The sequence below is a fragment of the Ambystoma mexicanum genome, chromosome 9 (assembly GCF_040938575.1).
Source record: "Ambystoma mexicanum isolate Mex_15411 chromosome 9, UKY_AmexF1_1, whole genome shotgun sequence".
Lineage (NCBI taxonomy): Eukaryota > Metazoa > Chordata > Amphibia > Caudata > Ambystomatidae > Ambystoma > Ambystoma mexicanum.
The window spans coordinates 353476986-353504628 of record NC_090931.1 but is presented as its reverse complement, the minus strand read 5'-3'; the positions used below and the strand labels follow the sequence as shown (position 1 = coordinate 353504628).

At 50.1% G+C, this 27643-nt stretch overlaps 1 protein-coding gene across 3 annotated transcripts in view; it reads right to left on the bottom strand.

Moving 5' to 3' along the window:
* HIP1 (huntingtin interacting protein 1) overlaps positions 1–27643 on the bottom strand; it is a 1552273-nt gene that overhangs the window by 826451 nt on the left and 698179 nt on the right. The gene's annotated exons all lie outside the window — the stretch shown is intronic.

Here is a 27643-nt window from a genome sequence, read left to right as displayed (position 1 = left end):
GGATTGCAGACACACAGTCAGAGATGAGAGAGGGAGAAGAGGTGGCAGAGGGGAGCATGAAAACAAGTTGGTTGTCATCCACATAGCACTGAAAGTTTCAGCAGAGAGCAGAAATGCAATGGGCTAACGGTGCCAGGTATTGGTTGAAAAGCCAAGGAGAGAGGTTAGACCCCTGGGGAACACCACAGGTAGAAAGTGAGATAGAGGAAAGGAAGGACCCAAGTTGGACCTAGGAGGGTCGGTTGGAGAGAAAGGGTGTCAGCCAGGCCAGGGCCTGATCAGTGATACCAAGCTTATCACGGAGGCGATTGAGCAGGATGACATGGTTGACCATGTGAAAGGCAGAAGAAAGATCGAGTAGGATGAGGACAGATGGGATATTAGAATGAAGGGTGGAGAGCAGGTCTTCACGGATGTTCAGGAGAGCACTTTCCATGCTTCTGGCAGCTCTGAAGCCAGACTGATGGTCATGGAGACAACCAACAGAATCGGAGTGAAGATTAAGCTGGGAGATGGCCAGCTTTTCCAGGAGTTTGCCCAGGAAGGGAGTGATAGAGATCGGGTGATAGTTAGCCGGGTAATAGGGGTCGGCTATGGGTTTCTTGAGAAGAGGGTGCACAAGAGAGTGCTACAGAGGCGAAGGAGTGGTTGCAGAAGTCGGCCAGAGCAGGAGCAAGGGTGTCGATGTGGTCCTTGATGGTTTTGGATGAACAGGAAATAACCTGTTTTGATGATACTTTCATAGATTGGACTTTCTGGAAATCTCTTCAAGGGAGAACAGGGGAAAAAATGAGAAAGAAGGAGGAGAGGCGGCTGCAGGGGGGCCAAAGGTAGCAGAGAGAGAAGCGGGAGGAGAGGACGAGAGGGTGGACAGGATGTCCTGGGTTTTGAGATGAAATGAAAGGCAAAGGCCATGCAGATGGCCTCGGAGGCGACAGGAGAGGTAAAGACTGCAGCAGGGTTGGCCAGCTCCTTGCAGATTTTAAAGAGTACGGCCAAGTTGTTAGATGCCACAAAGATGCAGGCTTGGATGTGGGCTCCCTTCTTAGTGCGGACAAGGAGCTGGTATTGCCTTTGTAGCAGGCGCAGGCCAGTTTGTCAGAGGATGCACAAGAAGCCCGCCATTTCCTCTCAGCCACCCTACACTTGCGTTTAAGGGTAACTAGGTCAGAGTCATACCAAGAGTTGCACTTGGTTTTGGGCTTCAAGCGGATGTTCATGACAGGGGCAAGAACATCAAGAGTATCAGAGATAGAAGAGTAGAGCATGGAAAGGGCTGTGTCAGGATGTGAGTCAGCCAGAGGAGGAGGAGGGGGAGAGAAAGTGGAAGTGGAAGCCTCAACTGACACGCTTCATGGGTCGGATGACCGAGAAGGTACATGGCAGTGTTGGAGTTGGCTTGGCCTGATGGGTATAGAGGGAGAGATGGGAGGAAATGAGAGAGTGATCACTCCAGGAGAGAGGAGTGGTCAGAGGGATAGAGAGGGGAAGGTCTGAAGAGATCAGAGCATCCAGAGTGGGCCCAGCAGAGTGAGTTGGGCCAGAGGGGAGAATAGAAAGAGAGAGAGAGTCACAGAGGTCGCGAAAGCATCCAGATGGATGTTGAAGTCTCCAAGAACGAAGAATTGAGTAGTTGAGGCCAGGAGGGAGGAAGTGAGGTCCGCCCACTCCGAGAGGAAGGAGGTGATTTGACCAGGTGGCTGATAGATAGTAGCCATGGTAAGTGAGTGGCAAGGAGAGAGAGAAAGCCTCAGACAAGGCATTTGAAAGAGGAGTAGGCCTGCATAGGAATGACAGAGGCAGGAATCCACTCTGGGAAGATCAAGGCTACACCCCCTACAGAACAGTTGGATCTGGGCACGGAGAGGATCTTACAGTCATCGGGAGGAGAGTGTCAAAGCTTGTGACAATTGACAATGTGACAATTGTGACAAACCTGTGGTGCTCCATGTCGTCTTGCTTATAAGGCGAGCACGTTGCCCCTGAGCTATCCTCCCGAAATCTTGAGCAATGGTTGTTATATTGGTATTGCCGGGTTTTTAAATACTCTTTTGCTTGGTATTGTTTGCATGCTTTTGTTTGGACTAAAGCTTCACCACAGGGATTTTGGCCCTTCCACCAACTCACATGCTTGCTTGCACAGTCACTTTGGTTTAATAAGTAAAACATTTGTTGGTTTTGTACGGTTCAGTATTCAGAATTGAAATCACTGCTTCTCTCACTCACACGCGAGTGAAACTGCCTGCCGAGGATAGTGTCAGAGCGATCCGGAGTCACTTGCAAGCTGTGAACTCACAAGGTAAGTCGCTCAATCTAGCTCCGCTTGGTGTTCGCAGGTCTTCTGTCATTGTGGCTCCTCGCGGTCAGTCAAACAGCCTCGTCTGGTCCACCTCCGCTTACGCCACTCGAAATTGGAGCTTCCTCCACTCGGCAGAGGCTCAGGTGCAACCCAGCCACCTAAAGCCTTTAACGAGGGTACACTTCCCTTGCTACTTCCTCTTCCTGCTGCGCAACCTCTGCACAACAAGCCTTCAATGGGCAAGCGTCCCGTTCTTACGCTTCCCACTGCGCAACCTCTGCAACAGGAATAGCTTGAGGCAAAGACCCTCACAGGACTTGACACCGCTCTTGGCTGCACAATGGTTCCGGCGTCTTCTCTCGTGCCAGCTTCACTTTTCTCTGCAGCCTGCACTGCTTTCTCCTCTCCTGCTGCTCCTGCTGTTCATGTTCTCCCTCTTCCTGCACCTGAGGGGGCTTTTTATGCCTCTCAGTCTCCCTCAGGTGTAGGTCGTTTACACTAATTAGCTGATTGCTCCCACAGCAATATTCCTCTGCATCCCTTTTCCTCGTCCCAGTACTGAGGAATTATGGGACTTGAAGTCCCTCCCAACCAAGTTAGTTTTCCTAACTTCTTCTACCTTACAATAAGCCATTCCAAGATTGGGGGTTCAGAGAAAATTAAACAAGGGAGTTTCTCCTTCCTCCTGGCCTGTTCCCACCCCATGTGATCTGTAATGCTCACCTGATTCCCGTAGAGGCGCCGGTCTTGACTGGGCGTATACCGTATCTTTAAAGGTGATGTGTAACACACGGCTGGCTCTTTGGGCTGGACCTCTGGGCACTGTATGTCTGGCTTGAAGGGTAAGATGTCTTAGGTAAGTGAACGCCGTGCTCTCCATCTGCCTCGAGGCAGGGTGCTGTAACCAGTTTCTTCACTGGATAAGGGGGAGCAGGCCTCTTGACTTCAGAGGACTGCTGTCCGTCGTTTACTGCACGAACGGTAAGTTTCGAGTAATTCTAATGTCTTTAAAGTCTTTAGTAATAATGTCTCTTGTTTTGCAGGGTTCCGGCGATGGCGGATGACGGGCTGAAGGGAGTTGAAGATGGAGCCCGTGTGATGAATAGAAGCGCCTGGAAGCACGTAAGTAAGCACTTGTTGCCTGCTTCACGATGCGCTCTAACTGTCTTTTTATTTTGCAGGTACAAGTTCGGGGCGGCTGCAGGGTGCCGGAATACCCACTGGGTTAGATGTGGAAAGGAGTAATGGCACGTGAGTATTAAAGTTCCCCAATGTCTTTAAACGCACCTTGTTTTGTCTTTCAGATGCGGGATGCAGCGCCGAAGGCCTCCGGAGCATGCGAAGAGTTGGTAAGCTTTTGTCTTTCAGATGCCGGAATGCAGTGTGAAGACCTCCGGAGCGCACGAAGAGTAGGTAAGCCTTTGTCTTTCAGATGCCGGAATGCAGCGCGAGGCGTTGGTGACAGCCGATGGACCAGGTAAGTGAAGAGCTGTCACTGAAGACCGTAATGCTAACCTGTTCTTTCTTGTCTTTATAGGTGTTGCTGAAGACTGGATTCAGGATGGTAAGCCTTTTTCCTTAGGCCCAGGATCAGATGCAGAAGACACGATGAGCGTTCTGCTGCTGAGGATGCAGAATAACGCAAAGCAAGATTCATCCATCGGGTGTGGTTTAAATAGCCTCCTGTAGTGCTTAGGTGTCTCCTTCCACAGCCACGCCTAGGTAAGAAAAGAGTTCCTGCTTTCCAGAAGAGTTCCAGTGTTCTGAATCTAGGGAGTGGCTCCTGCCCCACCCAACAGGAAAAGTAGTTCCAAACAGAAGAGGATCAGAGGCTCAACTGGCAGGCAAGTAAGCAGCATGGTCTGCTGCAGGTAAGTCCACCCAAGCATTATGAGCCCGGCGCTTCCAGCGCTGGGACTGGGCATATTTATGAGCCTGGTGCCACTGGCGCCAGGACTGGGTCCAAAAGGTCCCAATTGGGACTGGTTGGCACTCGGAACCTGGGTTATGGATCTGCTTCCAAGGGAGTTGGGAAAACCCTGACCTTTTGGAAGCAGAGATCATGACATGATCCTCCCGCAGAACACCACCCCCAGGGTTGGGATCAGGAAGCATCTGCCTTCCCCTGGCCACACGAGAAGGGTCCCAGGTCAAGATTCTGGGGGGAATCACTACTGATTCATCATACTATATGGACATCCATCGCTGCTGTAAAATCCTTTCCCAGGTTCTTTTTGTCGCCTACAAGGAATCACTCCCCATACTCTGTTACATCCTGCACTCTGTCACATCACACTGCTACACCAACCTCATCTCTTCTCTCCATTTTTACCGTCACAAACTATCCAGGACCATCAGTTTTTACCCTTCTTCCCCCGACCTCTCTTCATTCTTTCGTCTCTCACTGCAAAAGGCTTAAAAATCTGTGATCTCACTAGCCTCCTTTCCCTCCCACCCCTCAGTACCTTCTCTCCACTATCCCCCATTCACTCAGATTTTTTCTACACTTCACATCCTCTGCTCTGCCAACCCTTCCTGTGCGCCCACAGACCCCTTCATACCCCAGACCTGGAGCACCAATCAATGCCTGCGGGCCTTCGCCACCATATTTAAATAAATAAATAAACTTTAAATAGATAAAATCCCCTCAACCGTCCTACCAATGAAATGCTAGAAAAACATCACAACTGAAAACACGTCACCATCCACACCGTTGACCAAACAGCAGGAATTCACACAAGGGACCGACCTCAAACCCCACGGAACGACTGCTGACTACCCATCTCAACCAAACAAAACCACTTTATCACCTAACCAAACCAACACTGAGGCTGCTCGACAGACAAGCAACAGTACACCACCGCAAATAGATGGCGCATGAAAATGCACCACCAGTGCCCCAACAAGGAGCACCCCAACCACAAGAACAACACATAGGTTGAGACCACCACATTCAAGGTGTGGGAGCGACACCCCCACAAAGGGTACTGGGGTCCCCCCAACACACAATGGCAAAGCACACTTGACCAAATGGCAAAAAAACATGTGAGTGCGGGGTCCACCTCCACAGAAACAAACTAATGAGGTAAACTACACTCAACAACATTTCTCCAGCCACAACCATGAACGCAAATGCCACGGGCACATAATACCTCCCCAAAGTGCTGTGGTGTGCCATGTGCTGGCAGCTAGCAGCCCAGGTGGCTGGCACTACCCTGCCACACAAAACACAAACAAAACTGTCCAACCCCACAAGGTGGTTTGCCTGGCCACCCAGTGAGCACAACACACACCACATACACAAGTAACCCCCAATAAGTCCATGCCCTATTCTCACGTCCATATTCTGACAGACCTGTGGAGGCAAAAGTTAAATCAACATGCAAGAACAAACCAAATTTCAGCTTCCTTCAACTAACAGAGGACATGTCTTTACCAAAATACACCAGACACGTCCCAGATCCACCACAATCCACAACGTACCAATGGACAACTTACACACAAACAGGCTTCACTTCACATAACACTGTTGATCAATAGTCACGGTTCAGCATGGACAGCGCCCTGAAAAATGACAAAGCCCTGATCTAGCTTGTGGAAAACTGCCATATATTGACTTCTTGAATCACCCAGGTCAGCCCCACAACCAAGGCAAATACCCCAGAGCTCTTCCCAGCGAACAGTCAATTCCTGCTTCCCAGAGACGCAGTCAGGATACAGCATAGTTCCATCCACACCATACCCGGAGCAGCTGTCAAGCTGGTACCTGTGACCCCGACCCCAACACACGTTGGGCCCAACCTCCATCACTGCCAACTTGACTGTTTCAGGTACCAGCTGTTCACTGAGCTGACTGTGCCCACATGGGTCTCCAAACACAGCACCCAGCTGTTCACTATGCTGACAGCACACACACGGCTCTCCTGAAACAACTCCCAGCTCCGGCTCTGATAGCATTCCATGCTGGGCGCCGCACTAGATGTTACCTGCCGCTTTTTCTTTTCAGCAGCATTACCATCAGGACACATCTCCTCCTCTGAGACTCAGTTCAAACCCTTAGAGGCGTGCAGCGGCAAACCGTTGTACACTGTGTGATGCTGTCCATCCCCTTCAATGGCACATCATTCGACATCCTCAGCCATTAGCCACATCACAACATCCTCTCTGATTGGCCGCTGAAGCCTCAATGCCATCATTCAAGCCCCAGCCTCCAAACTGCAAGGAGCTCTCAAACACTCTCTCAACATTCCAGAGGCAGGCATTCTACAAGCATTCCACAGCACCCAGGCTCACAACACAGGAACAGGGGAGAAAGCAAGACATAACACATTACACAGAGAAAACAATGAAACAGCTTTCTTCATGATGCACATCTAGGTTTCTCCTAGGAAGAGATGATGTGTCTGATTTTTAAGGGCCCCTTCTTAGGGATTCAAGCTTCCTTGTTTGCATGAAATGTGTTTATAAGCTGCTGAGCCACCTTGAAGACCTTTTATGATCCTTGCTGTGTCACATACGAGGCTGGGCCCTGTCCACTTGAAGACCTCTTTCCAACCAAGTAGTGAAAAGGCAGGGTGGTCCTACATTTGTCAAAGTTGCTGCAGCAGAGCTTTTCTATAAGAAATGATCTGGTCAGCATGAAGCAATCCATTGTTGCACTCTTATGCTCAAGGCTTGCAGAGAGAAAAAAAAACATAAATCTGACCTGTATCTAAACTCAAGGTGATCAGCACAGACAAGATGAAGCTGCAACATTTAAGTGAAGAAGAAACATGTGAAATGTTACCACTTCCTGAAACAAGGATATGGAAGTGATAAAGGAAAACCTGACTATGAACACAACTAAACAGTTACTGCTCCCTCTAGTGTTCAGTAAGGTGTAGTCACCCTCCAGTAATATTTTGAAATATATAATTTCCCTTCATGTCAATCAAATCAAAAGTGTTACAATTCTACTTTTATGTGACTAGAGTATATTTAGGTAGATGAGGATTTTCTAGTACAATATAGATGTCATCACAAAGTCCCTCTTTGAGTTTACTTATTAGCTGCCTTTTTACTGAATTTTGGGCAGTAATGGGTTAATGAAAGCACATTGTTCAACCTTCCCCATTTCCAAAATGTTCTTCACGTGTGTTTGCATAATTTTCAGGTGATTTTTGCTGCCTTTTTATATGTTAGGGTACCGTTCCGGCCCGTTCCGGTTACTTTTTCGTGATAAAATGTAAATTTTGGGCAATAATGGGTTAATGACAGCATATTGGTGCACCTTTCTCATTTCAACATGTTCTTCATGTGTGTTTGCATCATTTTCAGGTGAGTTTTGCTGCCGTTTTATATATTAGGGTAGCGTTCCGGCCCGTTCCGGGTACTTTTTCGTGTTAAAATGTAGATTTTGGGCAGTAATGGGTTAATGACAGCACATTGTTCATCCTTTGCCATTTCAAAATGTTCTTCATGTATGTTTGCATAATTTTCAGGTGATTTCTGCTGCCTTTTTATATGTTAGGGTACCGTTCCGGCCCGTTCCGGGTACTTTTTCGTGATAAAATGTAGATTTTGGGCAGTAATGGGTTAATGACAACATATTGGTGCACCTTTCTCATTTCAAAATGTTCTTCATGTGTGTTTGCATAATTTTCAGGTGATTTTTGCTGCCTTTTTATATGCTAGGGTACCGTTCCGGCCCGTTCCGGGTACTTTTTCGTGTGAAAATGTAGATTTTGGGCAGTAATGGGCTAATGACAGCATATTGGTGCACCTTTCTCATTTCAAAATGTTCTTCATGTGTGTTTGCATCATTTTCAGGTGAGTTTTGCTGCCGTTTTATATATTAGGGTAGCGTTCCGGCCCGTTCCGGGTACTTTTTCATGTTAAAATGTAGATTTTGGGCAGTAATGGGTTAATGACAGCACATTGTTCATCCTTTGCCATTTCAAAATGTTCTTCATGTGTGTTTGCATAATTTTCAGGTGATTTTTGCTGCCGTTTTATATATTAGGGTTGCGTTCCGGCCCGTTCCGGGTACTTTTTCGTGTTAAAATGTAGATTTTGGGCAGTAATGGGTTAATGACAGCACATTGTTCATCCTTTGCCATTTCAAAATGTTCTTCATGTGTGTTTGCATAATTTTCAGGTGATTTTTGCTGCCATTTTATATGCTAGGGTACCGTTCCGGGTACTTTTTCGTGATAAAATGTAAATTTTGGGCAATAATGGGTTAATGACAGCATATTGGTGCACCTTTCTCATTTCAACATGTTCTTCATGTGTGTTTGCATCATTTTCAGGTGAGTTTTGCTGCCGTTTTATATATTAGGGTAGCGTTCCGGCCCGTTCCGGGTACTTTTTCGTGTTAAAATGTAGATTTTGGGCAGTAATGGGTTAATGACAGCACATTGTTCATCCTTTGCCATTTCAAAATGTTCTTCATGTGTGTTTGCATCATTTTCAGGTGAGTTTTGCTGCCATTTTATAGGTAAGGGTACCGTTCCGGCGCGTTCCGGGTTTTACACACACCCGGACAATTCCAGCAGAGCTTGTTCTCCAATGTTCTCTCTCTCAACTAGTTCTACCTTCTGGAGGTTTTCGCACAAGCTAATACTTCCAACTCCCCCCGCCCCACTCTGGGGTATGGCATGGCTTCACCAACCAAAGGAATTATGTTTCCTGTGTGGGCAAAAATTTAAATCTGCTTAGATGGCCTGTAGGTGGCAGCAGCGTCTTGGCTTTTCGTGTTGTTGCCAACAGTTCATATTTTCCACTCAGCTTGATCAGTGAGCAGTTTTATTATCATGACTGTTTCGTCCTTTTTAAATTCATAGTGAGAAGGGCGATATCTTCGAATAGTGAATATATTACCGAGAAACTAGCAAATCTAGCAATGGCAACGATTCCTTCAATTTTCAAACAGAAGGCAAGACACACTTTTCCAGTCTACTGTTTGTGAAAAATATAGGTTTAAAGCTACGGGCTCAAGGTATTTCTGCGCAGAGGTTACAGCGAACGGTAGGACTGCTGATTTTTCTCAGCTGTTTCGCCTCACATGCGGTTTCTGACAAACGACTGACATGGAATCTTTCCGACGTGTGGTTCTCCAACCAAACATCCTACGCATAATTAACTAGGGCCTGCCGCCACCATTACGGCCTTCAAGGAATGCCAAAACAGTATAGCACATAAAAGTGATGATGGCAGGTCGACCAAAGAGGCCACTTGCAAAACGTGGCCAGCGAAAACACAGAACCCAGTCTTAGGGAGGGTCTATCTTCCCTCATCCCCTACTCCTCGAATCTCCTTTCGACTAGTCCCTCTCCTCACCAACTCTCCTCCTGACGCCGCCGGCGCGGGGTGTAACGCTGACCTGCTCCCGTACATTCCTCCGCTTGCCCTCCATTTGCCCCTGCCGTCTCCTCCTCCTCCTACTACTACTACTACTCAATGTCACCTCTAGCCTACTTAGTACTTACCCTCCCTACACGTCTGCAAATATCACTTCCAATCCCTTGTACTATTTCCTGCTCTCCCTCCAACCACCTCACCCCTTCTGTGGTGTAAACCTGCAGGCCTCTGCAGGCAGGACAGCTGAGAGATGCGGCCCGCGCGCGTGGCCCTGTTGGAGTCGCGGTGCGCGGGGGCGGCGCAGCAATAACTCACACGACTGCCACTGTAGTTGCATAAACCCGGACTGGCGTTGAGACGCCAGTTCCGGTGATACCTTTATTATCTAACATCCGGCGGCAGTCTGTCACGTGACCCTGCTTCTCAGGACACGTGACATCACATTCCTCCCCAAGTTAGAGTCAAAATTTCCCCCTTCTTTTAATCTTTAATCTCTGGCTTTGAGTCTTACTTCTGAATAGGTGAGAGTCTCGGTCCTTGCTGCCGTTCCCTTCGGTATATCTCATTCACGACATATCCTTGAAGGCGGGAAGACGGCCTGGGCTTGTCTCTCAGGCAGTACCGGGTGCTTCTTTCTCGTGGCGCGTCTTCCGTGGCGGCTTCTTCTTCACCATTAGTTTCTTCCGGTGCGTCAGTGGTCTGTTGTGGTGCGTGCGCTTGGGGTGAGGGTGCCACTTCATATCTCTGGGGCGATTGTTGCTCTTCCCACATGTCTTGCGGTACTTTCCTGAAGTGGGAGATATTTCTGGTCACCGTCTCTTTTCCTCGGGTTGCTGTGAGCATGCTGTGGTTGGTGGTCGTGACAGTCCACGGGCGGGCTTCGAAGTTTAAGGACATTTTCTTCGGTGTTGCCCGGTTCCGGACGAGGACTGTGTCCCCCGGGTTTATTTCTCTGTGTTGTGCTCGTCGGGCGACGCTTTCACGCTCATTGTGTCTTTCTCGTCTTGCTTCCATCTCGGTGATGTCTGGGTCAGGTGCTGTCCAGTCCGGGTGTATCGGTAGCTCCGCTTGGATTGGAACTCCAAACATAAGGGCCGCTGGGCTGGCTCCTGTGGCTGAGTGAGGGGTTTGACGGTGTGTCCTCAGAAATCGGAATACAGCTTTTAGCCAGGGGTGTCCTTGATTCTTGGCGATCCTGATGATCTTGTTCAGTGATCCCATGAAACGCTCTGCGTCACCGTTTGCCTGAGGCCATCTCGGGGTGATGCGTTGGTGTTTGACGTTGACCTCTTTGAAGAATTCTTTTAGTTCCTGACTGGCAAACGACGGGCCGTTGTCACTTTTGATTTTCTTGGGAATGCCGTGAGTTGCGAATATCTTCTCTAGTGTGAGGATGGTGGTTTCGGTGTTTGTCGAGGCTACATGCTCTACTTCTGGGTATCTGCTGAATTCGTCTATTACTACTAGCAGGTACCCCTCTCCGGCGATGGTGCAGTGGTCCATACTGACGGCCTCCCATCGTTTTGTGCTTCGGGGGGCGCAGCTGAGAGGTTCGGGGTTTGCTGGTCTCTGTGATGCTTGGCATGCTGTGCAGGATTCTACGATTTCTGCCATTCTCTGGTGCATGTTCGGCATCCACATCCGGGATTTTAAGTAGGCGGTTGACTTGACGATCCCTTGGTGTCCGCTGTGGGCCAGCTTGAGTGCCCTGGCCTCGAGGGATTCTGGCAATACGATCCTGTGTCCTTTCAGTATTACGCCTTCTGGTGCTACGGATAGTTCATGCCTGATGCCGAACAATGCTCTGAGTTTAGCTTGGGCTGCGGTTGTCCGGTGAGACATTGACATGAGGTATGTCTTCCAGTTGCCCGACTGAATAGCTGCTGTTGTATGCTTCAGGACCGTGTCTTCTGCAGTTTCTTGTATTACTTCTTGCAGTGTCATTGCTCGTGGCCGGGCGCACGCTATCACTTGGCAGACGTGTTCGTCTGTTTTTGTTGCGTGGTGTTGTTCCTTGTCAGTGGCTGGCCGCGGATGGCGGGACAGGTAGTCTGCCGGGTTGTCTGATCCTGGGCGGTATTCTATTGCGATGTTGTAGGGTTGCAGCTGCAACATCCATTTTTCAATGCGGGCAGGAGGGTGTGGTGCGGAGCCTCTGAATATTGGGACCAACGGTTTGTGGTCGGTGAGAATTTTAGCTTGTTTCCCTAGCAGGTAGACTTTAAAATGGCGACATCCCCACAGAATGGCCAGGGCTTCCTTTTCGATGTGTGCGTAGTTTAGTTCTGGTTTAGTGAGGGCTCTACTGGCAAACGCGATTGGGAATACTGTGCCATCTTTGTCTGTTTGGGTCAGCACGGCCCCTAGGCCAACTGGGCTGGCGTCGACAAGGAGTTCGGTCTGTCGGTCTACGTTGAAAAACGCCATGGTGGTGGAGGCGGATAGGGAGTCTTTTATCAGTTGAAAGGCTTGTTGATGGACTTCTGTCCACTCCCACTGTCGGTCTTTCTTTGTTAGGTCCCTGAGTGGGTTGGCGATGCTCGCGAGATCAGGGATGAACCGTGCGCAGTAGGTGGCCATCCCCATAAAACTTCTCACCTCCGAGGCTGACTTTGGTGGTTCAAATTCTTTTATGTCCTGTACTTTTGATGGGTCTGGGGATACTCCTGCTGCGCTGAAGATGTATCCGAAGAAGCAGAGTTCCTTTTTGTTGAATTCGCATTTGTCTGCGTTGAGGGTCAGTCCGGCGTCCTCGAGTCTCCTCAGGACTGCTGCAAGGCGTTGGTGGTGGTCGTCCTTGTTCGATGCATATACGAGGATGTCGTCACTGATGTTAGTGGTTCCCGCGAGGCCTGTGATGACCTTCCTGATCTCATGCTGGAAAACTTCTGCCGCCGATGATATTCCGAAGTTGAGTCTCTTGTACCGCATCAGGCCAAGATGGGACGAAAACGTTGTGATATATCTGGATTCTTTTGATAGTTTTAGTTGATGATAGCCGGACCGGAGGTCGAGCTTGCTAAAGATCGTCGCGCCCGTGAGGTCTACAATGAGTTCGTCAATGGTGGGAGTGACATGGCGTTCCCGGCCGATGGCTATGTTGGGGAGCCGCATGTCGATACATATCCTTACCGCGCCTGGTTGTTTTGGCTTCTGGGCTACTACCATCGGTGAAACCCACGGGGTTGGTCCAGACGTCTTTTCGATGATCCCTGCGTCTTCGAGCTTGAGTAGTTCCTTCTCTACGGCTTCTCTCAGGTGGAATGGTATTCGCCTGTGCCGTACTGCTTTGGGTTCGATGGTCGGGTCTATGTGTAGCTTAACCGTTCTCCCTTTTAGGCGTCCGATGCCTTGGAATAGCTTTTTGTGTCGTCCTAGCAGGTCATGCAGCTCATCGTGTTGTGTACTGAATGCGAAGTGGATCAGTTCTAGCTTTTCGGCTGTCTTGCAGCTAAGGAGAGTCTCACACCCGGCGTCTACCACGTATATGCGGGCTCTGCAGCTGGTGTTATTGTGGGCGAAGTCGGATTTGAAAGATCCTCGCACAGGCAGGTGTTTCTTTGATCCATAGGCGTATAGCCTGACTTTCCTCCTGAGGAGTTTTGGCTTGGGGTTGAGACTGTTGAATTCTGTCACGGGCATGACATTTACTGTGGCACCGGTGTCGATGATGACTTTCAGTGGGCTTCCGTCAGAGAGGATGGTGCATGTTGGTCTCCTCTTTTGTCGTGATTTTCGTGGGTCCACTGCTGATATTAGGTGCACTCGGTGTGTGCGTCTTTTCCCTTTCTTTCTCCTTTCTTTGCCTTGCCTTTCGGGGGATGAGTCACTGTCGCTTTCGTCGCTATCACTCGTGGTTTGGGATCTTTGTGATTCGTCGACTGCCCTGGCTTTTCCTCTCCGCGTTGATTGGCGGGTTTCTTTGGGTGCGAATCTCCTACGTGGTTCTTGTGATGGCCGCGGGTCTGCGTCACGGTCATTCTTGTTCGGTGGGTTTAGGCAGACTGCCGCGTAGTGATTCAGGCGGTTGCATTTCTTGCATGTTGATCCCCATGCTGGGCAGGAGTCTCCTTTATGCCATGGGCCTCCGCACCACTTGCACGATTGGTCACGCCTTTGTGGTGGTTGCCCTCTCGGGTTCTGTTTCGGGCGGGTGCCCTGGTGTCGGGAGATTGCTGCTATGTCTTCCGTTGGTCCTGTGTTGTCTATCGGAAGCCTCTGAATGGCAGCTTCCATGACTGCTACTTGTTCTTCTGTCTGCTTGCGGAGTCTTGCCATCTCGAGGATGCGTGATAGTCGTACATTCTTCTCTGATAATATTGCTCTCCTCAGTTTCTCAGAGGAGATGCCGTTAATGATTTGGAGGCGTATGGCGAACTCTTCGTCCGGAAATTCGCATCCCACAGCCATTTCGCGGAGGCGAGCGTGAAACTTGTCCACTGTCTTTCTCCCGTTGTCTCGCCATGCAGAAATGGAACCGCTCGTAGTCGGGGTTGAGGTCCGGCTTGAACATGTTGGAAAGGGCGGCTTTTGCTGCTGCGTAGTTGGCATCGCTGCCTCTGTTTGGCGTGGCGTTGAACAGGCGCAGGGCGGCAGATCCTATGTTGAGGAGGAGGAAGGTGCGCATTTTCTTGGGCGCAGCGATGTCTCTCGCGTCGAGGTGCATCTCGAATTGTTGTATCCATATTTCCCATCTAATGGCCGCTCCGTTGGTGAACGGGTCGAAGGGTGGCATGAACGTGGTTAGCGAGGGGTCTGAACGGTCCTCGGTGAGGCTCCTCCTCGACGTGGACCTAGCGCCGGACTCTGACGGGCTGGACGTTGGGTCGGACATGTTGTGGTCTGCGGCGTTGCAGCGTTGAGTTGTAGCTTACTGTTTGGCGGTGGTTGGGCCTGCGTGGGCCTGTAGCGTGCGGTCGCGCGTGCGGCGCTTTGGTTCGGCAGGCCTGTGTCCCTGCTTCTCTCACGTCGTGAGGTCGTGATCTGATGTTGGGTGTAGCTTCCAGGAATAAAAGAGGTTGTTTCCCGGGCTGTTGTTGAGATGTGAGAGGGAGAGAAAAAAATTTTTTTTTTTTTTCTTTTTTTTTTTTCTTCCGTTGGGGCCCTGGGTTGCTGGGGCCGCTTTCCGCTGCTGCCGGAGGTTGTTCCTGATCGTGGGCGGGGCCGGCGTTGTTATCTTGTCGGCTCCGCGAATGTGTAGGCGCGGGTCCGTGGGCGCGAAAACCGCCGTTGTTTTCGGGGCTCGCGATCCACTTTCCGCCTCGTCGCCAGTGTGGTGTAAACCTGCAGGCCTCTGCAGGCAGGACAGCTGAGAGATGCGGCCCGCGCGCGTGGCCCTGTTGGAGTCGCGGTGCGCGGGGGCGGCGCAGCAATAACTCACACGACTGCCACTGTAGTTGCATAAACCCGGACTGGCGTTGAGACGCCAGTTCCGGTGATACCTTTATTATCTAACATCCGGCGGCAGTCTGTCACGTGACCCTGCTTCTCAGGACACGTGACATCACACCTTCTGTTCGCCCTCTTCACCGCCTCCTTACTCCCCTCCTGCTCCTTCCTCTTCATCCCTTCGGATGGGTACAACACCTACACACCCACCCACCCACACACAAACACACATAGGCCCGCAACTGGCTGCAGTACATGTTTCTGCTCCGCCACCTCTAGATTCACACTCAGCACCTTTACAGCCCTGCGCCCAGCAACCCCCACTTCCTGCTGCTCTGGGCACTAGCCTATTATACAAGGTCTGAACAGAATTAGTTTACCCAGATTGTCTGTAGAGGTCACATGAGCTGACGGAGCATAGTCAGTCCTAGCTGTAAAGTTTGTGAGGAAGTCTTAAAAAAAAGACAGCTCCTATCATCATCACATTCTAGAATACATGTTTTCCCTGGTGGGTGGGCTCAACACCATTGAGTTAATTGGGCTCCACCCCCTCGCCCCCATGCTCCACTTCGCCGACATTCTGGACCATTCCCCAAGGAACCGGCTGACCTGAGCCATGGTGAGCAGGATGAAATCCAGACGATGAATGGTGTCAGGGTCTGCAATGACTTTCCTTTCGTTTAGCAGTGCCTTCCGTAGGCATGCATTTTTAGGCAACTGGCGCTGCAATGGGGCTTTTCCAACAGAAACACCCAGTTCCAATTAACCTGCAAATATGTGTCTGCTTCCAAGACAATTAAAGTTTGTAAAATAATAAAGTCATCCTTTAAGGATTAATTTATACCCATGATGTGCAGTACCCTGACACAGTGGAGAAACATTGCTGAAAATGTTGGGGGTGGGGGGGCATGACCCCTAAAGAAAAGGTGCCCCATTCAAATGAATGGGGACAAAATAGCGTGCCATGAAAGTTGGGGGGGGGGGGGGGACAAACACCCCCGCCTCCCCCTAAAATTACGCCCATGCCCTGACATACAAAAAAGGGTTTACTTTTATGTGGAGATCAAATGTTTTTAGCATCAAGCATAACAGCAAGCTGGAAGTTTGTGACAGATTGGCTCTCTATCAGGTGGTCTTTTTACATAATTTCTTTTAGAGGAGGAGCAGGGTGACCATGTTTATTATGCTTCTATGTGAAAATGTCCCCAGGAAAATGTAGTTATGTGAAAATGTAGTCAGCAAAAAGTCGATTTAAAAATGTAGTAATTCAATATATGCAATGCAAAGTCTGAAAATGTTTCCAGTATTAAGGTCGCCAAAAAAGCTATTTTTAAATATGCAAAAGTACAAGGCTGTAACCCTAAATATGACCCAAAACTAAATGAATCTCCACAATCACCCTAAATCCATTTGTAAACCTTCCCCCAGCTCCAATTACAACCCTTATCCTACCCTGAACTCCCACAGAACACTAACCCTTCAGCACGCTAAAGCATTATATTTGCATATTACTGAATGCAAAATAAACAGAAAACAAGCAGTGAACCTATCGCAACCCCATCACAGCTTGTAACAAATTACATAGCCCTTGTCCTAACCCAAACCCTTCCTGTACTAATCATCTTACCCTAACTGCAACTCGAACACTTATCCTAATGCTTACTTTCCCCTAACCACTAGGTTTATTCAAACTGCTATCCCACGCCAACCTCACCAGCCCTTTCCAGCCTCTGCATCCCTTTCTTTTATACTTATCCAAACCATAATACTTACCGACACTTAATCCACCCTAACCACTAACCAGTTGAACATATTTGTTTAATATAACCCTAACCCCTATCCTAACTTTAAACCAGGCAATCACAAGCCCACTAAACCCTCCTTAACTCTAACAATGACCCTAGCAGCACTAGGCAATAGCATTCTTGGATATTTTTCAGCAGAATTTTTGACTACTTTTTGCTTGGCAATTTTTTCACTGCAGAGGTATTTTCGCAACAACTTTTGCACTGAATACATTTTTCATTGGCTACATTTTTACTAGATACCTTTATTATGAATTAATATAAAAAGTATGCGTACAAGTTTTACGCATGCTTTTTAAAATGCAAAATATGTTCATTAATTTGTATGGCAGAGAGGGGACACAGCACAAAATTGACCTTTCCACTACTACACCTATCCTCTCGGTACTACAAAGGCACAAGCATTTGTGCCAGCATTTTCATGCTAGCTCAAATGCTTTGCATTCTTACGGCATCAGACTGCTTTTTATACCATCTAAAAGTAGGTGAATTCCAAAGGAATTAATTGCAAACTCGTCCTGCCATGCAGAAATGGCAGGTGGTATATACTCAATTTGCACTACAAAGTGAAAAAACTAAGCCATACATGCATGCATTTACACCTCTTATTCACACTTCACAGTGCAAATGTCTAAAATTGCATGCAGGGGACTTGTTTCCACATAAGGGCCAATGTAATGTGTCCCCTCCTGAAAAATACACGGGAGGAAACCGGTTACTCCTTCATTTGACAGAAAGGATTTCGAGTGACACTTGATCCTAGCTGAGTTCTTCACAAATCATCGGCATTTGCACCAGAGCAGTATTTCTAAAAAAATATATTTGAGTTTATTTTTCATAAAAATCTTATCACAATAAAGTACATAAAACATGAAAAAAATTGGGGGCCGACAGTATTCAGTCATTTTCCCGGGACTTCCCTTATGATTGCCCACTGATTCCTCAAAGAAACTCCAAAGAAGGTACAGTCAGCATCTTCGTAGTCACAGTACCTGGCAGGCAAGTGAACTAGGTCTGCCCCGCAAAAAAGAGAAGCTTAAGGGTCTGGGACCCACCAAACGAAAGCAACACTAGTCATCTTCTTTGTGGTGGTACTTCGGAGGAAATGGCTGCAAGTATCCAAAAGACAAAGAACAGGGGTCTGTGACCCAACACTATGTGAGAACACCACAAGTCATCTTCCTCATGGCGGTACTTGGGAGAAGAGGGCACCCAAGTACCCGCAAGCAAAGAAGAAGAGAGGTCTGGGACCCACCACACAAGAACCACATGAGTCATCTTCCTTTTTGTGGTACTTGGGAGAAGAGGGCTCCAAGTAACCAAACATAAAAAAAGAGGGGTCTGGAACCCACTCCCATGAGAAAAAGGGAAACGACAGAGCAATGTACTAAGGACCATACGTTGCAGGGAAGTGAACCAAGTTGGCCCAAGCAGAAAGCGAAAGCAAGAAGCAGAGGACTAACCTACGAGAGATTTTACAATTGAGATGGAAAGCCCAGGGGAAGGAAAGTGCTTTGGCGTAAAGCGCTAAATAAAATAATAAATACAAATATAAGCCATTCCCTCTGGTGAAGGGAAATTTTGTGTTTTGTTTGGGGAGAGCCCGAGAAATGTTAGGGGGAAGGAGTGGAACTTTTTAAAGTCAACTTTCTTTGACTTGAGTGAAACTTTGCTTTGTTGACCTCTTGAGGAAAAGGGAGTTAGTCTCTCAGGCCGAACTACCCAGGGAGAATCTGGGTGCGAACCTGCTGTCCAGAAGATGGGAGCCATTCTTCTGGACCACCAGCATTTTTGTGTTTCGGTAGGGTCAGATTTGAGTGTAAAGGACAGAGGGAGGTCTTTGCACACATGACATTGGACTTTATTAGTTTTGGACATTCTGACACGATCCTTAGTATTTAAGTTGAGGCAGAGAAACCCCTCTTAGAGTTAGGGATCGGTAGGGGTTTCTTTTCCTTTGAAACCAAAAATAAACCTTGATTTGTAAATCATGCCATTTGTGAGTCAGTCTCCCCCCTCCGCACCCTGACAATAGGCTCTGAATATGTTGTGAGCATGTTCATTTGTGTGTTTAAATTGTTAATTTTCCTCAAATATATTTTCTGCAGATTAAATTATAACCTTGTGCATACGGATCCTTATCAGATTCAAATTCACACATGATTTAGAAGTAAGTGAGAATAAATGTTAGTTAACATTTGGGCACTGTAATCCTTCTTAATAATAATGGTCTAAAAAGTATGTAATTTTATCTGCAGAAAAAGCCTATAGGATTACATGATACTAATGAAATGAGAGGGAAATGTTAATATGCTAAGCTAATGCTAATGAAGAATTATTTGTGTGGGGGAAAAGAATCATATTCCTAGGAACCACCCCAAGACAATTGTGGAAACTAACTACTAGATATAAGTAGTCTTAAATACAGATCTGGATAATGTCAAAGATTGGCAATTGGGCATACAGTTTTATTCCTGGTCTGCTGGGCTATCTTTTTGTGCCCCACAACTTCCTTGTATCTATTTAATGTTTACATATAATCTAAGAACCTGAAAAAGAGTCCATCTAAAGCATAGTTCAAAAGCCAAGTAGTGTGAAACACGCGTAGAACATATTTTTGTTAGAATACATTTTGAGTTTTGTTTCTGTAGGATATAATTAATCCTCTGTTGAATTTCAATATATTCTTGTACTTAAAACTTGCATATTAATGATTTGTTTTCTTGATATCAATACAATATTATAAACTCAATCAATAAGGAACAAGTTACTTACCTGTAACTGTTGTTCTCCAGCATGGGTCTGGCATGGATTCACATGCTCATGAATATTCCCCGTCGTCAGGCTGGGAATCCTCGGTAAAGAAAAAACCAGTATCAGTTTCGTTTCTGATCTGTCTTTCGTAGCAATAACCAATCACTGGTCTCTGCGTCATACTGACCACAGCCAATGACTGCCCTCTACCTAAGCACCGCCTCTGGCAGCCATCTTCAGATTTGGAAGCACGTGAAGTGGCAGTATGACCAAGTGAAGAGCCGCAGAGGGGTAGGCGGGAGGGTTCGCATGTGAATCCATGCCAGACCCATGCTGGAGAACAACAGTTACAGGTAAGTAACTTGTTCCTTCTCCAGCATGGGGTCTGGCATGGATTCACATGCTCATGAATAAAGAATACATAGCAGTACACACATGCACAACCACGGGAGGTGGCAAAGGCTCAACATCAAGCATCACATCAACTCAACATTAAGCATCTTACCTCCTCACCAGGCCCACCTCAGGCGAACAGGTTGCGCAGCACTGCTTGGCCGACCCTGGACTCCTCCCTGGAATCCCGGTCGACGCAGTAGAATTTCGTGAAGGTGTGCGTCGACCTCCACGTAGCAGCCCTGCATATGTCCAGCAGGGGCACACCAGATAGGAACGCCGTGGTAGCTGCGATCGCTCTGGTGGAATGGGCTCTCGGACGGCCAGGCAGCGGTCGGTTTGCCAACCGGTGACAGTACATGATACAGCCGGAGAGCCATCTGGAGATGGAAGCCTTCGAGAGAGCCTTCCCCTCATTGACAGGTCCAAAGTTCACAAAGAGTTGTGACGTCTTCCGAAAACCCTTCGTGCGGTCCACGTAGAACTTCAGCGCTCTAGCTACATCCAGCGAGTGCAAAGTCCTCTCAGCCGGCGACGAAGGCGACGGGAAGAACACAGGTAACACCAAGGGTTAGTTGAGATGGAAGTCCGACGGTACCTTGGGCATGAAGGAGGGGTGCGTCCTGAGCACTACCCTCGTGTCGTGGAAAATCAAGTACGGTGCCTTGCAGGAAAGGGCCTGGATCTCTCCCACTCGTCGTGCGGAGGTGATGACCACAAGAAAAGCTGTTTTCCACGATAGAAACTTCAACGGGGCCGAGTGCAGAGGCTCGAACGGAGGTCCCATGAGCTTGGTCAGCACCACGTTGAGCTCCCACGCCGGGGCCGGAGCCTTCACCGGCGGGAACGATCTGAATAGTCCCTTCATGAACTCTTTCACCAGACGATGAGACCACAAGGATGTCCGCCCCGTGGTTCTGGTGTATCGGGAGATCGCAGCAAGATGAATCTTGATGGACGCGTGTGCCAGTCCAGCTTTGGCCAGCGTCAGCAGGTACGGCAGTACTTGGGGAGCCGTAATCCGTAGAGGGTTAATCTTCTGTGCGTGGCACCAGACAGAGAACCTCTTCCATTTGTGTCCGTAGCATTTAAGAGTCGAGGACGCCCTGGCCTTTGCAAGAACCTCTCTGCAATCGGCCGGTATGTCGTATCCTCCAAACTCTAGCGCTGCAGGAGCCAGGCCTGCAAGTTCAGCGACTTCGGGTCGTGGTGGAGGATGGCGCCTCCTTCCCTGGAGAGTAGATCCGCGTCCGCCGGCAGCTTGATCGGCGGGGACGCTGACAAGTCCAGAAGGTCCGGGAACCATATCTGCCTCGGCCACGCAGGTGCGACGAGGATCATCAAGCACCGTGACCTCTTGAGCTGGTTGACGAGCCGGATTAGCAGAGGCAAGGGAGGGAACGCGTAGAGGAACAGGCCCTCCCAGGGGAACGAGAAAGCATCGCCCATGCTCCTCGTCTGGGGAAACCTGCTGGCGAACCTCCGGCACTTGGTGTTCGTCGCCGTCGCGAACAGGTCGATCTGGGGTGTGCCCCACCGTCGGAAGAGGCGATCCACCAGATCCTGCCGTAGTTCCCACTCGTGGCACGAGCGCAGCTCCCTGCTGAGTGAGTCGGCGATGGTGTTTTTTATCCCTGCCAGATGAAACGGCACCAGAAAAATCCCTTGGGCGACGGCCCAATGCCACAGGTCCTGCGCCTCCTTGGACAGCGCTGGGGACCTGGTTCCGCCCTGTTTCCTGATGTAAAACATGGTGGTGGTGTTGTCGGTGAAGATCCTCACCACCTTGCCCTTCAGGGACGGAAGGAAGGACCTGAGGGCCCAAAACACTGCACGGAGCTCCAGGACGTTGATATGCAGGGACTTCTCCGTCGGGAGCCAGAGTCCCCTCGCGTGCAGATTTTCGGTGTGCGCTCCCCACCCTTCCAGGGAGGCATCCGTGGTCACAGTCTCCTGGTGGGCTGGGGTCTGGAAGTCCATGCCCGCCGTCAGATGCGCGCGGGTGCCCCACCACCGTATCGCTCGTCGGAAACTCTCGTCGAGCTTGATCCTTTCTTCGAAGCTGCCCGTCGTCTGGATCCAGCGCGCATCCAGGAATTCTTGCAACGGGCGCATCCGGAGCCTGCACATGGGAATGAGGTAGATGCAGGAAGACATCATCCCGAGGAGGGACTTGATGGATCTCACTTTGGCCGCGTCGGCCACCAACATCCGTTGCACCTTGCCCAAGATGGTCCTGGTCCTCTCCTCCGACGGGGAAGCCAGAAGGGACACTGTCGAGCCTCGCTCCCAGAAACAGTGCGACTTGCGCGGGCACCAGGTGGGATTTGGCGTAGTTGACGGAGAATCCCAGGTCCGTGAGGAGTTGGACGGTCCTTGCTGTGTGGACCACGGCGAGCTCCTTCGTCTTGGCGCGGATGAGCCAGTCGTCCAGGTAGGGGTAGACGTGAATCCCCTCGCGGCGCAGCTGCGCCGCCACCGGTGCGAGGCACTTGGTGAATACCCTGGGTGCCGACCGTAGTCCAAAGGGAAGGGCTTTGAACTGGTAATGACGCCCTTGGACCACGAACCTGAGGAATTTTCGGTGCCCCTTTAGGATTGGAATGTGGAAGTAGGCATCCTCCAAATCCAACGACGATAGGAAGTCTCCTTCCTCCAGTTGACCCAGGACGTGCTGTAGGGTGACCATCCGGAACTTCTGCGCCTTGATGAACTTGTTCAGCCGTCGCAGGTCTAGGATGGGGCGCCATCCTCCCGTCTTCTTCTTCACGAGGAAGTATCGCGAGTAGACTCCGGAGCCCCGAAGCCTCTTTGGGACGAGTTTGATGGCGCCCTTTCTGAGCATCGCCTTTACCTCCAGGAGAAGTTGAGGGACGTGAAGTTCTTTCCTGGCCATGGGGGGGACGCGCGGGCACCTTCTTTGAAACTCGAGCGCGTGGCCCCGGGCCAGGGCGTCCAGCACCCAACGGTCGGTGGAGATGGACTCCCACACGCTGACGAAGCCCGCCAGCCGGCCTCCCACCGGGGTGCTTCGGTGGGGGCCCGACCCCACGGCCGGTTCAATCCTGCTTGGACGCGGCCTTGCCGCCTTGACCTCCTTGGCGACGACGGCGGGGTCCGCTAGACTTGCCTCGTCCTCTGTAGGCCTCTTGCGACGACGAGCGGGCCGCTTGACGGTAGGAAGAGAAACCGCCACCGGAACCTTTGGAGGCGCCCTTGCCTCCGCCGCTCCGAAAGGGCGTCCGTCGTTGCTGCAGGACTCCAAGGGCCCGGGCCGTCTCAGTATCCGCCTTGATGGCCTGGAGGGAATCGTCCACCGTCTTCCCAAACAGGTTGTTCCCGTCGAAGGGCATGTCCAGGACTCTGGTCTGGACGTCCTGCCGAAAGTCCGTAGCTTTGAGCCATCCACGACGTCGAAGGCAAACGCCGTTGCCCAGCTGGCGGAACCCCGCGTCGGCGATGTCCGTCGCCACGGTGATGGCGTGGTCCGAAGCCACTTCACCTTCCTGGAGGATCTCAAGGGCCTCCGCCCTCTTGTCGTCCGGCAGAAAATCCAGCAGGGGAGCCATCTTGTACCAGAGCTCCCTGTCGTAGCGGGCCACGATAGCCAAGGCGTTGGCCGCTTTAATCGTCGTCGCTGCCGACGAGATGACTCTACGTCCCATAGTATCCAATTTCTTTCCCTCGCCGTCCGGCGGGGAAGTCGATGTGGAGGCCGCACCCCCCCCCGCTTTCTTCCTGGCTGCCGCGGAGACGACGGAGTCCGGGGTAGGCTGCGCCCGGAGGCATAGGGGGGCCGTGTCCGGGACCCGGTACTTCTTCTCGTACCGGTCTCTTCTAGCTGGCGTCGTGGAAGGGTTCTTGAGGAGGGAAAGGCCCTCATCCCAAATGTCGTCCAACAGAGGCACTGCGAGGACCGTCTTCCTCTTGGCCTCGCGCCGCTGATAAAGGAAGCCTTCCTTTTTCTTCTCCTCAGGGCAGAGTTGGAAAAGCTCGGAAGCCCTGGAGATCATGGAGTGGAAAGATCCGATCTCGTCGGGCGGAGAAGCCCTGGTGGGAGGCGACGACGGAAAATCCTCGTCGTATGCCTCGTCGTCCGTACCCGTCGCTGCCGTGTCAGTCCCCGTATCATCCCCTCGGGTGGACGGGGAGGAGGGCTGGACGGGGCGCGACGGTTGAAAAGGAGGTGGAGGATGGATCCTTCTTTTCTTGGTAGGGGGAACACCAGAAGGTCCCGGTTCTGGATCCCCCGACGGGAGAGGTTCCTCCGTCGGTAACGGTAGCCTCGTCCTTATCTCAGTGCATAAGGACTGTATGGCCAACAAAATGGCCGCCGAGTTGTCTCGCGGCGCTGGCAGAGGGGAATCCGACGGGCGAGCAGGGGCCCCGTCGGTATCCTCGACGATGTCGTCGTCGTCACCTGCGTCGGGGCCCATTCCGACGGGCTGGTCTTGTTCCACGCCTAGGCCGTGGCTTAAGACCTCGATCAGCTCCTCTTCTGAGGTTGAGGCCGAATCTACGACGACGCCCTGCCCCCCCTTCTTCTTCCCCACGGAGGGTTTCACGGGGGTCCTATCGATGGGCACAAAAGAAGACTCCCTCCGAGGAGGCAGGGAGATTCTGGGCCCTGAGGTCGCCACCACTGGTGCAGCCTCCACAGGCTGGGCCAGGGCCGCCGCGACCGTTTCGATAGAGGGCTTGGTCGGATGGATCAAGGCCTTCACCACCTTAGGTGCGCTCACCGCCTTATCCTTGAGGGAGGGGGCACTGCCACGCTCCTCCTCTGCCTTAGAGCTCGACCGGGGCCTCTCCAGGAGCTTCGCCGGGTGCTCGGCCTTCCTCTTACCCGACCCAGAGCGTTGGCTCGTAGTTGATGGCGCCGGGGAGGGTGCGCCCTGCCTGGCGCCCGTAGAGCCCGACCGTTCGGCGCTCCCGGTGCCAGCGGACTCGCGGTGCTTGGCCTTATGTTGGGCCCCCGTCGCCGGGGCGCCCTCAAAGGTCTTAGAAGACCGCTCGGATTTCTTCTTCTTCTCGCCAGACGGGCTCTTACCCTCCAGCCAGTTGGCGAGACGTTGATGACGGTCCTTCATGGTCCGTTCCGACATGTTGCCGCAAAACGCACAGTCCTTTTCCACGTGCGTTCTGTCCTCATGAAGGCAGTAAAGGCAGAAAGAGTGTTCGTCCTCCTTAAAGACGTTCTGCAGCTGGCATCCAGGGCAGACCCTGAACAGCTTTCCGGGCGTCGAGCTTCCCTTCTCCTGGGCCATCTCCGAGACCGGGCCTGAGAAGCTTCTGGAGTCCTCCGAAGTGTAGCTCGACGAAATCTTCACCCTTGAGGGGCACAGACGAATCCGACACGGGTCCCCGTTGATCGGATGTAGGATCGGTGGAGCTTGAGGCTCTTTTGACCGAAGAATCGAAGTTTTTTGTGAAAAGCGCGAAAAAATAGCACTAACGCTCGAGAGCAATAGCACGAGAATCCCAACACATGAACGTGCGGTAAAAATCTGAAGATGGCTGCCAGAGGCGGTGCTTAGGTAGAGGGCAGTCATTGGCTGTGGTCAGTATGACGCAGAGACCAGTGATTGGTTATTGCTACGAAAGACAGATCAGAAACGAAACTGATACTGGTTTTTTCTTTACCGAGGATTCCCAGCCTGACGACGGGGAATATTCATGAGCATGTGAATCCATGCCAGACCCCATGCTGGAGAAAAGGCATTAACTAAATAGCACACAAAATAGCATGTAGACTCTTCATATTCTCAGTCACGATTTACACATCTACAGGTGAGGTTCTTTTCTGGACTGTGTGGTGGGTCAGAATAAGGACACTGACTATCACTATGGATGATCGGTCCCTGCCTATGTTACTAAGGTGCTTGTTTGTCAGTCGTGAATCTCCAAATAAACAGGTTCGCTGTCCAAAACGACCCGATCAGACCCCACCACTATGAAAACTAACTCAAATCAGGAGAATGACTACCTTCTGCTGAGGGTACTTCTGGTACCAATATGTGCATTCCTTGTTAGTATTGAATTCGCAAATAATCTCTTGAGACCTCATAAATCAGTCTCTTTAGTTCATCAACTGCATTATTAAATCTTCCTTTTTCTTTATGAATCCCTTTGGTGTCTTTCAAACATGATTCATATCTCTTGTCATTGCTGTCACTGCATCTAATTTAAGTATTACTGTTCTGGTGGGTTTCCCTCCTGGACAATTGTATATCCCCTTCACTGGGGCTACATCTCTTGATAAATAGTCCAATTGTTTTGTTCTCTTTAACTGTGGTACACGCTAGTTTCTCTCTTTCTCACATCATACTCTTCTTGTTTGCAGTATTTAGTTATTTTCCTCTTTTCCCATGGTATTCTGTCCCACTGCTTTTCTCTTGCTTTATTAAGCTTTTCAATGGTTTCTTCTCTAGTACCAACAGGATTTAAGTTAATTTGTTTCACAGGTTTCACTGAGAAGATTTGTAGGTGTGGTATAACGATCCCCTGGGTATCTCCCGTGCTTGCCATTACCTTTGTTCCCGACAGGGGCATCCGCAGGAGCTTTGATGGTCGGCACCTTTCTTCAGGTCAGAACGTTGTTTGCTTTGTTTCGTTAGAGTCTTTCTCTCCAACTTCACTTGCTTCATCATAGTGTCTTCACTGTTCGCCCGTACACCTAGTGACTTGTTTTGGGCGGTGCCTTCTGTGATATTCTGTGGATAGACTTTCCACCACTGCTTCTAATTCATGGTTTCACCACCACCTTCTCGCAGGCTTCTGCCTTGCTAGTTTCTCTCCATTCGTGTTCACAATATCATGGGCTTGCCACACTGCGTTCTCAGGCGAGTTTGTCTTCCCCAGGTGCTACGTAGTGTGGCCATTTCTACTTAAAGGTGGGATATGTTCTTTTTCTCATAAGATAATGGCATCGACTAAATGTTTCTTGGCACAAGTCTTGATACTTTATAACATCTGATCTTGTCAGCATCTAATGTAAGCTACAGTATGTCTAGCTTTAGGGAGTTCCTCATGGGAATGGGAGCCCTTGTCCCCAAAGGGGGAGTCTCTCCCGGTGAGGTCCCACTTGCCTCATCCACTAGGGAGGGTATTGCAGAGCAGGCTTACCTCTCTAGCCTCAAGGGGAGGGGCGGCAAGACTTAATTCCCTTGATTCATCACAGGTGACTATATAGTGCAACTAAAAGATGTATAATTTATTTCTTATTAAGCTCACTGTCAATGCCCGAAAACATGTCACGGTCCCGCCAGCCCTGTGACTAATTATATATGTATATTTTTATTTCTTTAATTATTAACATTTGTATAGCGCACAGCAGCCCTGGGGCATTGTGGCGCTGTTACAGTGAGCAAATCTGGTTACAGGGAGCACAACAGTTAACAGAAACAGGCAATAAGCAAGCTTACTTACAAGACAGTCTGCTTGGTTACACATACTTAGTTCAGTCAATACCGTGGGTGGAGCAGGCTAGGCAAGTGGGGAAGGGAGTGTCAGTTGAAAAGTGTTGTTTTGAGGTTTTTGTAGAAAGTAGTGAGAGAGGTTTCAGCTCGAAGGGCATTGGGTAGGGTGTTCCACAGTTTGGGAGCTAGGTGTGGGAAGCCTATACCCCCTGCTTTCGCCCTTTTGATGGGTGGGATGTACAGTT